We start from the raw sequence: 14,434 nt of genomic DNA on the forward strand, positions 1-14,434 counted from the left end.
GCTGCTTTTCCTACTCTACGGTCAAACTCATCCCAAACCATCGTAATTTGGTTGAGGCCAGGTGATTATGGAGGACAGGTCATCTGACACAGCACCATTACTCTTCTACTTATTCAAATAGCCCTTACAATGCCTGGATGTGTGTTCTGGGTCATTGCCCTGTTGGAAAAAATGTGTCATACAGTACTAGGTGTAAACCAGATGGGCTGGCGTATCGCTGCAGAATCATGCTGTGTGCCTTGTATTCTAAATATAAGAGAAACATAGTTACCAGAAAAGCACCCCCACCCCATCACACATACTCCATGATTCACGGTGGGAACCACACATTCGGAGATCTGTTCACCTACTGTCCTTCTCACAAAGACACTGTGGTTGGAACCAAAAATCTCAAAATAAACTCATAAGATATTTTTTTTCACTTGGATATTGTTGGTTACTGTGTGTAAATAAAGCTGGATTTTCTATACCCACTGTACATAGTATTGCGATGGGAAAATGGCATGGAGAAAATGGCATCAATACAGTAAATTAGGCATCAAAGTGTAGCTTTTTTTGTAGATAGTGAAAGGCTATTCTCAAAATGCCTCTATGCGGGTGGTGAATGAGAAGCCATTATCAACTGTAACATTAATGTCTTTAAAAATTGTTCTGATATAACTATAAAACCATCCTGGCATTTTTTATTTTTTTTTGTCTGACGTGTGTTGGCAGTCATCCAGACTGGGTGCAATAAATACTTATAATGAGATATGTCTGTGACTTTACAATTTTTCATTGACAGAGCTGAATATCATTGGCATAGAATTTTAAATTACCACTCTCACGGAAAATATGATGAAAATAATAATTGTCCCAAAACCAATCCTTTAGGGACAGCGAATTTGACACTTATTATTAAAGACAGGCAGGTTTGCATTATAATTGCACAAATTGGAATTTGTCTGACAGGTACGAGCGAAGATCCTTCAATTCCTGTAATTTCCGAAGTGGAGTTGCCATAGATTGGAACTGTTGGTCCAGCACATCTCACAACTGCTTAATCTGATTGAGATCTTGGGAATTTGTTTTGGAGGCCAAGGCAACAACTTGAACTCTTTATCATATTCCTCAAACCATTCCCAAACAATGTGTGGCATGTGACAGGGCACATTATCCTGCTGAAAGATGCCACAGCCTCAGGGATTACCATTGCCATGAAGGGGTGTACCTGGTCTGCAATGATGTTTAGATAGGTGGCATGTGTCAATTTGACATCCACATAAATGCCTGGACCCAGGGTTTCCCAGTAGAACATTGCCCAGAGCATCACACTCCCTCCACCGGCTTGCTGTCTTCCCACAGTGCATTTTGGTTCCATCACATGGCGCAACCAAACAGGGCTGACCACGTGAAGTAAAAGAAAAAGGGACTCATTAGATCAGGTGACCTTCTTCCACCTTGCCATGGTCCAGTTCCGTCGCTCGCATGCCCATTATATGCGCTTTTGATGGTGGACAGGGGTCATCATGAGCACTCTGACCGTCTGCAGCAATATACCCCCATATGCAGCAGGGTGCGATGCACTGTGTCTTGTGACATATACCTCCCGTAACCATCACTAATATTTGAGTCTTCTGTCAGTTTGGACCCTTACAGGATAGCCTTTGTTGCCCTCATGCAATGATGAGCAATGGGAGCTCAACACCCTGTCACAGGTTTGTTGTTTTTTGTCGGACCACTGTCGGTAGGTACTCACCACTGCACCCCACAAGTCTTGCTATTTCAGAGATGCTCTGACCCAGTCGTCTGGCCATAACAATTTGTCCAATGTCAAAGTCACTCAGCTCTTTACTCCTGCAAATTTCCCCTGCATCCAACATGTTGACTACGAGAACTGATTGTTCACTTACCATCTAATCTACCCAGACCTTGACATGTGCCCTTGTTAGGAGATGAACAACGTTATTTGCTTCACCTGAGAGTGGTCATAATGTTTCTGGTCAACAGTATACATACATACAGGTGAAGAATAGGGCCAGAGGAAGCTGGACTTCCAATGACCATAACATTTACAATGTACAATAATGTGATCCAATCTAGGATCTGTGGAAAATATATTTTTCTGAACATATATTTCAGTACTATGATTAGTCCTTCAGTGTTGCTGTTATCCTGTTTGAATAGTTGTCACTGACAGCATTCAAGTTCGACCTTGACACGTTCGTAAAGTCAAACAAGACACTGCTCAGAAATAGGAGTGCTGTAGTTAGAGCAGCACTGAGTGTGGGCCATTCTGCCAAATCAGTGCCTTTTCCATCCCCAGGCCATTACATGCAAACATATGCATAAAAGGTATCTGTTTAATACATTATATTATCAACTACCTAGAACACTGAAAACATTTGATTTTAGCCCATCCCCACTCTCTAACACTACACTTCACCATGAAATATAATGATTAGAATCCTTCAGAAATCATGTTTGTTTTGTACTATTGTGTGACTCTATTTCCAATTTAGACAATTAAAAAAAAATTGTAATCGAAAATTCATAATATATTAGCTGAAATAAAAAAAAAGGTTTACACTCAGTCCTGTTAGCCTGACACAATCCCCCTTATAACATTCCCCAAGCCATATGAGCAACAGGAAGTAGCATAATTTGAGTCTCCTGAAGACCATAGGAAACCACAAGGTAGTTCTCACACTTTTTTCTGTATTTTATTATCATATGTATGACTGAGAATGTCAATCTCAATGTTCAGTCCTGTTACCTAAATTATTTCTCAAAGATAGCACCTTCAAGTGGTTTACCAGAACTAATGATACTTTCACTAATGCCATGTGGCCACATTTAATGTAGTTGCGAATGTTATGCTAAAAACTCCTATTACTTTCAGTCCTGTTACTCATATGAAGGGTAACAGCACTGAATAAAAGTAATAGAAGTGAGAAGTTTGAATGAAATAGCAATTTTAAATGTGTCTGGTATATTCACAACTGTTCAGAAGTTTGGAGTCACATAGAAATGTCATTTTTTTCAAAAGAAAAGCATTAAAATAACATCAAATTTATCAGAAATACAGTGCAGATATTGTAGAAAGAGGCCCATTATCCGCAACCTTCAGTCCTGTGTTCCAATGGCATGTTGTTTGCTAATCCAAGTTATTGTTTTAAAAGGCTAATTGATCATTAGAAAACACTTTATATTAACCCAGATGAAAACTGTTATTCTGATTAAAGATTCAATAAAACTGAGTATTTTTATTTGTCAGATGCACTGAATAAAATAGCGTCCTTCTGAACATTCAAACTAATTTGACTTGGCACATGACATCTACGAAGTTGGCATTAAGAAATATATAAAGCACAAAAATAGAGATAACAATAGAAACTAGCAGCAATTGTAGAAATAGGAATATGGACAGTATGAAAATAAATCTTAAATATTATAGATATAAGTGCAGTAGTGACTATAAATAGATACAATAAAATTGTACACTTTCTATGTACATTGAATGTACATAGAAAGTGACCAGAGCATATGAAGTGTTCATGTGATCAATAGAACAGAGTTGCTATTTGAGAAGCCTTATGGCCTGGGGGGAAAAAACTATTGTGAGTCTGGAAGTACGTGCCCTGATGCTCCAGTAACGTCTACCAGATGGCAGCAGTGTGAACATATCATAGCCTGAATGGCTGTAGTCTTTTATAATGTTCCATGCTTTCCTAAGGCATTGTGTATGGTAGATGCCCTGTACGAAGGGAGATGGCAGCCGATGATATGCTTCGCTGACTTGAAATCAGCAGTGGAGCAGCTGCCGTAACAGGCAGTAATGCAGCCTGAGAGGAAACTCAAAGGTGCACTTGTAAAAGTTGGTGAGTTTTGTAGACATGCCAAACTTCTTAACCTTACTCAGGAAGTATAAGCTCTTTTGGCCAGTTTTTACCACCAAGTCTGCTTGCCTGGACCAGGTGAGGTCATCTTTGATGAGTTTTGTCCAGGGTAAAAGGGATCTTGAAAAAGGAAGGCTATCACTCCATTTTGCAACACCATGCCATACCCTGTGGACAGCACTACATTGGAGCCAATTTCCTCCTACAACAGGACAATGACACAAAGCATAGCTCCAAACTATTTAGGGAAGAACAGTCCCAAAAGCACACACTCAATACACACACTCTTGCAAAAGCATGCACACACAATTGTTACAGCTTTTATCTTGCTATTTAGACTAAGGTATTTTTGCCAAATATAATGACCTCTGTTTTATCTTTGTTTATTTGTGACATCCAGTTATTCTCACACACACACAAGCACTCATTCCTGTTACTCAGTACTCATTCCTGTTACCCAATTTTCATTCCTGTTACTTCATTGTTTTTTTATAAAAAAAATGAAGATGGACAAAACATAACTGAAAAATAAGTTGTCTATCATTTTAACAAATTGTATATGACCATATATGACCATTCACATGATCATTTTGTGAAAATATTGAGGTTGGGGTCTCCCTTAAAACAAAAAATATGCCCTGGTGTTTTCGCCTGCATATGTTGTGACTTTTTGCTACAGGTATATATTTTTTGAACATGTAACCAATTATTTCTGTAAAATAGATAAACTGGGGAAACTGAGAAAAATGCAACCATCTTCCGTAAAGACAAATACAATTGCCTGAGATTGACCGTAACACATTTTGAATAGCTATACATGTGTTATTTGATATAGTGCTGATAAAAGATAAACAATGGTCTTTCATTGTAAAAAGTTAAAACATGCAAATGGCACCGATTCGGCAGAATGGCCCCTGTGTTTATACATTTACGAACGCCCCTGAACGCTGCTGACGAGTAAGTGCGAGATAACAAGTTGGTGCAGAAGCGTGAAAATGGACTGACACGACAAACAGCAGGAAAAAAGCATACATCAATTAATAACTAACAGCACTCACGTTATCGGGTTGGTCAGTACATTATCCTGAGTAAAAAAGTAGGCCTATAAGTACCCACCCAAATAGCAATGAGTCGGTGGACCAGCAGCGGTCCTCCAGAGACAGTAGAAACGTCAGAATGTCTTAATCGCAAACACGTTTGCCGGTTCACCGCCAGCGGCAGTCGCTTTTAAAAAGCGGCAGCCGCCTTCCTACCGCCTTTGTTCCGCGGCCAGCCCGCGTGCGAACCGCCGTAATACCGAAGGCGGACCTTCCTCGGTCTGTCAGAGGCAAACGCTTCGAGCGATCTGCCGCTTGTATATATATATACATACAACATTTTATATTTATAGCATGCAGTTTATCAAGAATAATGATTGATCAGACCAGACAAATTTCCATTTGGCGTTTTAATTCCACATTTCAAAGTACAGTAACTGTCACTGAAACAAGGAAAAAAATTATATATATATATATATATATATATATATATAAATAAATACACACTACAGAACATGCAGGTTTTTTACAAAGTTGCTCTTCTATCAGCTTGAATCAGTTGGCCCATTCTCCTCTGACCTCTAGCATCAACAAGGCATTTTCGCCCACAGGACTGCCGCATACTGGATGTTTTTCCCTTTTCACACCATTCTTTGTAAACCCTAGAAATGGTTGTGCATGAAAATCCCAGTAACTGAGCAGATTGTGAAATACTCAGACCGGCCCATCTGGCACCAACAACCATGCCACGCTCAAATTTGCTCAAAAATCACCTTTCTTTCCCATTCTGACATTCAGTTTGGAGTTCAGGAGATTGTCTTGACCAGGACCACACCCCTAAATGCATTGAAGCAACTGCCATGTGATTGGTTGATTAGATAATTGCATTAATGAGAAATTGAACAGGTGTTCCTAATGATCCTTTAGGTGAGTGTATATATACACACATATATAAAAATACACACTACAGAACATGCAGGTTTCCAATAGAAATTTTGTAAAAAAAAACTGCCTTACAAGCAAATTATAACACTAACTTAAACAAAATAATTGTTAATAATATAAAGAGGTCAGCTCTGGGATTAAAATAATAACCAGTAAACATTACAAGTAATGAGGACATTTGGTACCAAAGAATGTGCAGGATACCAAATAAATCAATATAAAATCACATTTTCAAGCCATTTCTAACAATAGGATAAGTGGTAATAATTTAGAGTAAAGCTCTAAAGTAGAATAGACCATTATCGTGGCTTTGCTGACCTGGGGCACAAGATTTACACTGCGCTGCAATAAGATCTGTCTCTCTTGTATCTGTGATAAACAAAACTTGACATACATATACATATATATAAAAATACAGACCATTATAACTGCAATGCTGACCTGTGGCACAACGATTTACAAGTTATATTTAACAATAGAATAACAGTTAAGCACTGTAACGGAATGAAAAAAGCTAATGTTAAAAACAGAGTTAGTACAATATTTGGTACCAGGTAATGTGCAATATCAAGTATCAGAGGTATGAAATAGGATTTCCAAGCTATTTTTAATAGAACAGTTAAGCACACTGATGGAATGAAAGTAGAATTTTGGTACTAGTTAAATCTGCAATATCAAATAACAGGTATGAAATAGGGTTTAAAAACTATAATAGAATCATTAAGCACTGATGGAATGAAATAAGCCAATACTTAAGTTAAAATACAAAAAAAAGGAATTTCAACAGTGAACAGTCTGGATTGGGTGAGTGTAGTCTGGCCCTTCTGGCTTCTTGATGTTACAGACTGCAGGATAAAGAAAGTGTTCCAGTTGTCAGTGATGCTGAGGTGTCAGTAGTCAGCCTAGGTTTAAGGGGTCTGCTGTGGGTCCATCTCAGCTGTGCAGCGCCTTTTTCTGCCTTCACGATCAGATGCTCCTTTCAGGAAACGCGTAACGCACCTACAGGGGTTCCCAGAATAAAAGAATAAAGTAGTCAGTCCTGGTCCCTCAAATACTAAACTATGACATTTATATCTAGGTCTACTACATGTACAGATGGCCCCAGTGGGAATTAAACCAACAACCACAGGTGTTGTTTGCAAGTGGTACCTGGTTGCCCAGTCTTCAACATTGTCCCAACTTGTTTCACCTGCTCTTGAAGTGAGCCGCTGTCATCCGAAGCTACAAAATGAAAGGCATATGGTAATTCTGAACCTACATTACACACAAAAAAGTTTAATGTAAGAAAGAGTGCATGTTCTCACCTGCTCGTGCATTGCCTTCCCTAAGGGCTTGGTTCTCCTCCCTCAAGAGCTTGGTTCTCCGCCCTAAAGAGCTTGATTTTCATTCTGGAGTCTCTGGAAATCTACATTAAAAAATAAAATGAATACAAAATAAATAAAGGCACTAATTTTCAATATTGTTAAAAAACTGGACATTAAGACATAGGCCTAGAATATACCTTCATAGCTGAAAACTTCATGCTGTACACGAGATGCCAGGGGAGTCCAAGGGCCAATAACAAAGCAATGACTTTCTCCTATTGATAATCATTGAAGTAAAAATATGTTTGAAGTAATTGCATACATTTAATGAATTGGACTTAAATGTAACAGTTGGTTTAGCGCAAGGTATTACATACCTCCAGCGTTTTCACCCATCTGCTGCCAGGGCAAATTTGCTGCTGGGGTGTAAAGCTTAGTACTTGACGAGTTGGGGGAACAAACATAACAGCTTTAATTTCACTGCAGAGATTGCATATTTAGTAATGAAACAATAATTGAACTGTGCAAAGCTAATTGAATGTACAACACACCTCGACACCTTTCATCAAGAAAGTAAAGTGCCCTAATGAAAAACAGATTATGGATAAAAGGATTCCTCATCTTAAATAGAAGCAATAGTTTCCAAGACAAAAAACATCACTTACATGTACTCAAACTCTTGGCTCTGTGAAGTGGAGTCTGGATTACTGGGGAGAAACCTGGTTCTGAGAAAGAGGGATGAGAAATTTGAAAATCTAACAAAGTGTATAGTTTAATTGCAGGATCACAAATTATGCATCACAGCAATATATTTTACATACCAGCTCTGAAGTTGATGGCTCAACTTTTTCCTGGTTTTCTGGAATCGATGCAATTGCTGGAGCATGGGGCAGCACTGAAACCTCGTTACCGGGAACAATCTTTTCAAATCTCAAAAGAGGTTGTCGAGACGACAGCACTGCTGGTGCATCTGGAAGACTAGACTCCACTTCATCAGAAGAGGCCTGGGGTCTGTACTTGGAATTTGACATTCTCTTTCGCTTTCCCTTCTTGTCATCGTCCGTTGTTTCAACGCTGGAAGCACACCAAATTTCTCATCACCTCTTGCCAAGATTCTAGACCAGGGAATAATGAATGAAAGAATCAGTTATGCACCATAAACAGAAAGTAATTCCATGTTGATGTTCATAGTCGGAAATAACAGCAAGTAGAGCATTGTTTGCAGCTGCAATGTCCTGTTTGCCCCTCTCAACGCCTTTCAATATTATTTTACTTTTGGCCCAGTAACTAGACATTGTGACTAACAATGCATTTACCTTTAAAGCCAAAAGAATTGTCCAACAGTATGTCATTTGGGTGAAGATAATCGGTTATGCTCTGGTCAAGGTATCTCCAAGAAAACGTGAACAAAATCAGATTGTTAACGTTAGGAATATACAGTATGCTGTGGGGGGGGGGGGGGGGGGGGCACATTATCAGCCAAATGTGGAACAGTGACATTGTTACAAATAAAATGTATTAACTGAGTGTAGTGATTCAAGTGAACACAGAATTGTCCTCAAACTTGCAAGAAATGGGAGTGATGTATTCGGCGGCAAACGTTTCATCCCCACCAGCCAGACGCACCTATTGCCGACAGCTTAGGGCCTGCGGCAAAAAAAAAGATGATTTTTTTGCTATCTGGGCAGCAAACTGTTAAATGATATGGAAAGTATAGCGCTATCTAAGCAGCCATTCTAAGAAATGTGGTATTTTGTTTCTAAACTAAAGTTAGCCCAATAAAGAAACAAATAATACTGTATTCTCAGCAGCTGTGCTAAAGTTAGCTATATTTATGTGGAATGTGGTGTGTAGTTAGCTATCTAGCATTAGCTACTTTTCTGTGAAATGGAGGGTGGTTTGACAAAGGTGGCTTTTTAACTCCACAGTCAAGATGGAAAGAATTCCTGGACACAGTTATATGTGGAAGTTGACTGACGATTTCCAAAGGTATAGAGTTGCTAGCTAGGTACATAAACAATTTACAGTTTATTTGGTGAATTACTGTATTAATCCATCCAAATATACTTTCCAATCCAAAACAAATATTATTTCTCCTTACCCTTTCTTTTGATTTGCTTGAAATACTGTGAGTTGTTCTCTTGTTGGAAGACCCATTTTTGCATGCAGTTTAGTTCTTTTTGACAGCAGAGGCTAGCAACCCTCCCATGAATGCCTTTTAGATTCTGAGTTAATCATATTGGTGAAGAATTTACAGTAACTTCAATACGGCAAAGGTGGCCTGCAAGACGTCATCTTTGGTTTAGTATTTCTCTGATTTATTATTTTGGGTCTTGTGTCTTGGGGATATTTTGGAATGGCATCCAAGTCCAGGCCAAGTTGCTGTCATGTTAAATGCTCTAAATTCGTAAATTATTTTCCACAGAGTGGACTGATGGATCACAAGTCTTTTTGAGAATATTCTATAGCGTTCACCAGACTGATGTGCACTCACTACACTGTTCCTAATGAAGTCTGAGATCTCCTTTCCTCTCTGCATTGTGTGTTTTGCATTCATCTGTATGAGCAACATCAAACTGACCAGGTTTCTTGTCTCTCTTCATCAGAGTCCCACCCAAACTCCTTCCTAAAGATCCCTCTTTTGATTTGTTAATTTGGAACCCAATTATTTACCCACCTGACTACATTCCTAATTAATTTAACCAATGAAATGAGGTTCATTTCAATGCAATGGGGTTCACTTACATTTTTGTACCAGCACTTAGTTTTTCTACAACACAAATGTTGTTTTTCCTCCAAACCAAAAAATGTAATTATAAACCTGTTATGTTACATTAAAAAAACTATTTCGGATTTAAAAAAGGATTTGGATTTAACTGATATGCTGTAAGAGTTTTGTCCCGAAATCACTCCTATGTTAAACAAAATATTGATTAGGACATACAGTGGGGAGAACAAGTATTTGATGCACTGCCGATTTCGCAGGTTTTTCTACTTAAAGCATGTAGCGGTCTGTAATTTTAATCATAGGTACACTTCAACTGTGAATGAAGGAATCTAACAAAAAAAAAATTACACTGCGAGCAGCGTTTCAGGGGGCCAAGCGTGGCACAGGAAGCATCTCACTGCATGCTCTCACTAGAGAAATGTTTTGCTATTTAAAAATGCCCAATGCCGCTAATAGCCAGGATGTCCAATCGAAGGAGAGGAAATCAAAACAAAACAAAAAGACCTTAAAAACAGAAAAGGAACCAGGCAATCCTAGTTCAGCCGATTAGGAGGGATGAATATTGTTGTCGCTGGCAGGTTTAAATCCCTGGTTTTCTGTGTGGCAGATGGTCTTTAATCATTACACTATTTAAACAGCAGAACGCAACTTTTACCTCAGCCATTACATTTTCGCTGAAATAAAGCAGACAAAATAACATTTATTAACGGAACTAAAGAGTAGTCTTGCACAAAGACTATATAGCTAATAGCTATACATCCTACTTATAATGAAAACAATGACTCCAATCACACCATGGCTGATTTGTGTCTTTGGAAAACAATAACAGTATATAAGGGTCACGTAAAACAATACTTCACACGTGTACAAACATTAAGCCAATGTTGGATGTTTTTTCCTGTCCAATTGTGATCCCCTGTAGTTTTTTTACATACTGGTCTGGTTTATATAACACGTGAAGATCTTCATACATAGATACCAAATGTCAAACTACATCAAGATTGGTCATTTGCTGCCATATGAGTAGTGTTTTAAGTGTTTTTCAAATCCATGATGGTGATTTTTGGGTCTCAGTGGCAAAAAATGTCATAGTGAGGAGATACACCTATGGACTGATTTCCAAGAACAGGTCACAAGGGATGGGTGTGGTGAACTTTCAAAAAGTCCAACAGGCTTGTGCCACCATGAGGCATATTGGCATGTCCACTGCACCAGAAGTTGTGTTTCTTGACGCTATACTATATTAATTTGGGTACCTTTACACCATTTTAACTCATAGGAATTTGCAAAAAGGACAGTTTTTTGCCAGAAGAATAATAGTGAACTGGAACAAACAGGATTTTGGCATACTACCTAATGACACATTGTCAATTGACTTTGTTTGTGGAATAGCTTAGATTACGACAAGACATTCTCAGCATCAGTGTAATAAAAGATAGTAGATAATGTCACACTCACAGAAATCTGATATAGTGAAAAGCTTAATTTTTCTAAGCTACACATTGAAAATAGAAATAACCATTTGAAAGGTTACAAATAAAATGAAGACTAGCCGAGCTAGATAATGTAGGTAATAAGACATTACTTCTGTAGATTAAAATAACAATCACACCATTACCAGAATTGAATAGTTATTTCAAATAATTTTATTGCAAATTTAGCAAGTTTCTAATAAAGGAATCAATTTCCATTTTAGTTTTACTCCACTTTGAAGACTAAATAAAATTAACAATGTGTTTACACACAAATCAAATGCATTCATATAAAAAGTATGTACAAGTATACATTCTAGTCATTCAGTAGACGCTCTTATCCAGATCGACTTACAATAAGTACAGGTACATTTTCCTGGAATAAATTAGGGGGGAGTGCCATGCCCTAGGACAACATTTGGCAGTCAGTTGGGAATCAAACAGAACTTAATTACATAATTTCACTATAACTATAGAACCACTTGAACACACAAGGACAGGCTCCACACCCAAAGACACACAAAACACTCTGCATGAATCCAGGTTTGCGTGGCATCTATAAGACAAATAATATTGTTAGTCAATTTGAAATACATTTTATGGAAACCGGTTCAAATAAATAATTTACAAATGTTGCTGTTTTGAAAGGACATTTTTACTTTCATTCATTAAACGTGGTATTCAACTGATCCAAGTATAGTCAGGATATTAATGATGCAAAAAACATGACTATTTAAGCATTTATTATTAAATCTACACAGGCCTCATTTCCATCAACCATTACTCCAACACCTTATCATTGAGTGATCATGCTAATGTGGTATTAGAACATCACTAAATTATATCAAACAGCTAAAAGCTAATTTTCTTTTTTGTGTTACCACAGAGTAGACTGGTATGTGTTGAGGTCAATATTAGGTCAATTTAGTGAGACACCATTTTCAAAAATGTGGCTTTCCAATAGCTTGTTTAACAGCTTCCATTTCCAGTGTACAGGCTACATTAGATCACTTTTGACAGGAAATATTGCAACAATTAAGTCTATTATATCGATAAACGTTTCCAAAATATACGACAACAATTAACCAAATAGGCTAATATTCCCATTACAAGCTTGATTTTAAACTTACCCACAAATCCAACAGGCCTACTTACGATTTGAATACACAGTGTTGTGTACTCTTGGAAAGCTCATAATCTTACGAAATACTACCACCTTGTAAAAGGGAGCAGGTGTGATCTAACGAACAATTTAAGCTGTCGATGGGATTGGACGTGACAAGGTCATTGATTATTAATTGACAGGAAGTCACATGACAGAAAACATGACCGGCTGCAAAAGTGAAGTCTTAAAAGGGAAATTAGAAAACAGATCTGCTAAAAACATATATCTGTGAACAATAATATATGATTTGTGTAACATTTAACAAGAAACTAACCTCACTGGACACTGTTTTTAAAAACAGAAACAAATGCTTTTAGTCAAACATATTACCCGGAATACACTCAAATATTTGTTTATTTTTTAACAAAAAATTTGACGAATATTAAAATAAAGGTATTCTTTACAAGGGGAAAATAAAATGAAAAAATTGGCTTATTTTGAATAATAATTTCAATAGGGTTAGAATTTACACAGACATTTATCATCCATAGCCTAAACCTTAAGATGGTTTGCACTGGAATCTAACTTGTGGCATCAGCAATTTCAACTGCCAAGACCAACTTACTGTTCAAGATTTACAAACAATTAACATTTGCTGTTCCTAAAAAAAGAGTTCCTTCAAAATAATAGTCCAATATAAACAAAAAGTTAACTGAATGCTGCCATGCTCCCGACACCCCACCCATTATGCATTGACTCACAGGCACTGCCATGGCTCCTCCCATAGCTTTAAAACTATCCCTCCAAAACTGCTGATAGAACCACCAACTCCAACTCAACATTCTAGCAGATTCACACACTATTACATCAGTTCTTCCTTCAAAATAATAGTCCAAAATAGAGAAAGAAAATAACACAAAACTTTGGGGACTGAATGCTGCCATATTGTTTGAGATATACATTTTTCATACAAAACATTTAAATATCATTGTCCAAAGAACCTTCACAAGCAAACAGCATGCCAATCCGTTCAATGATATCAGAGTAGGTGGTGTTTAGGTGATTTAAATTAATTCACTTATTGTGGACAAATCAATTGAGATATCAAAATTCCAAATAATTAAATTAAAGATACTGGTCCCAGGGTCCTTCTCAGCAAACGGCGTGCAAATCCGTTCAGTGGTCTCCAAAGAGATGTCCTTAGAGTGTGTATTTTACAATTCATACATGCTCAAAGTTGTCAGTGTTGTTGTAGCGCCCCCTTAAGGTCTATTTGGTCAATACTGGACAGGTCCATCCAGGGACCTGAGGTTTAGTGCTATGTTAAAGGGCGTAAGTCTCGGATATTCCTGACAGGATATATAGCCTGACAAAGTGCCACACCCATGTAAAAGTAATTAGCCTATTACGCGTGCATAGTTTGAGATATCAAAATTCCAAAGAATGGAATTGAAGATACTGGTCCCAGGGTCCATCTCAGTGAACGGTGTGCAAATCCGTTCAGCGGTTTCCGAGGAGATGTCGTTAACGTGTTTCTCACAAAAGTTAAAATGGAGGCCATATTGTTTGAGATATCAACTTTTCTTATATGACTTTTGAAGACAATGGTCCTGGGGTCCTTTACACTGATTGTCAACCAACTCTGTTCAGCGGTTTCGGAGGAGATGTCGTTTAAGTGTGTTTTTGTTAACAGCAAAATCGTGAGAAACATCGGTGATGGTTATAGCGCCCCCAAGAGGTATTTCTGTATGGGACTTTTTCTGTCCATTCCTGGCAGACACATTTACGAATGTTTCATTTCATAGCTGTTTGATGTTCCATTTGGGATTAATGGACTTGTAAATTAATAGACCCGCCCAGCTCATTTAATTTGCTGATTTCGGCAATACTATTTGAGATATAAACTTTTCTTATATAACTTTTAAAGATAATGGGGCCAAGCAACTTCGTTGTATGATTGTATGA

The sequence above is a fragment of the Esox lucius genome, chromosome 19, assembly GCF_011004845.1.
Source record: "Esox lucius isolate fEsoLuc1 chromosome 19, fEsoLuc1.pri, whole genome shotgun sequence".
Lineage (NCBI taxonomy): Eukaryota > Metazoa > Chordata > Actinopteri > Esociformes > Esocidae > Esox > Esox lucius.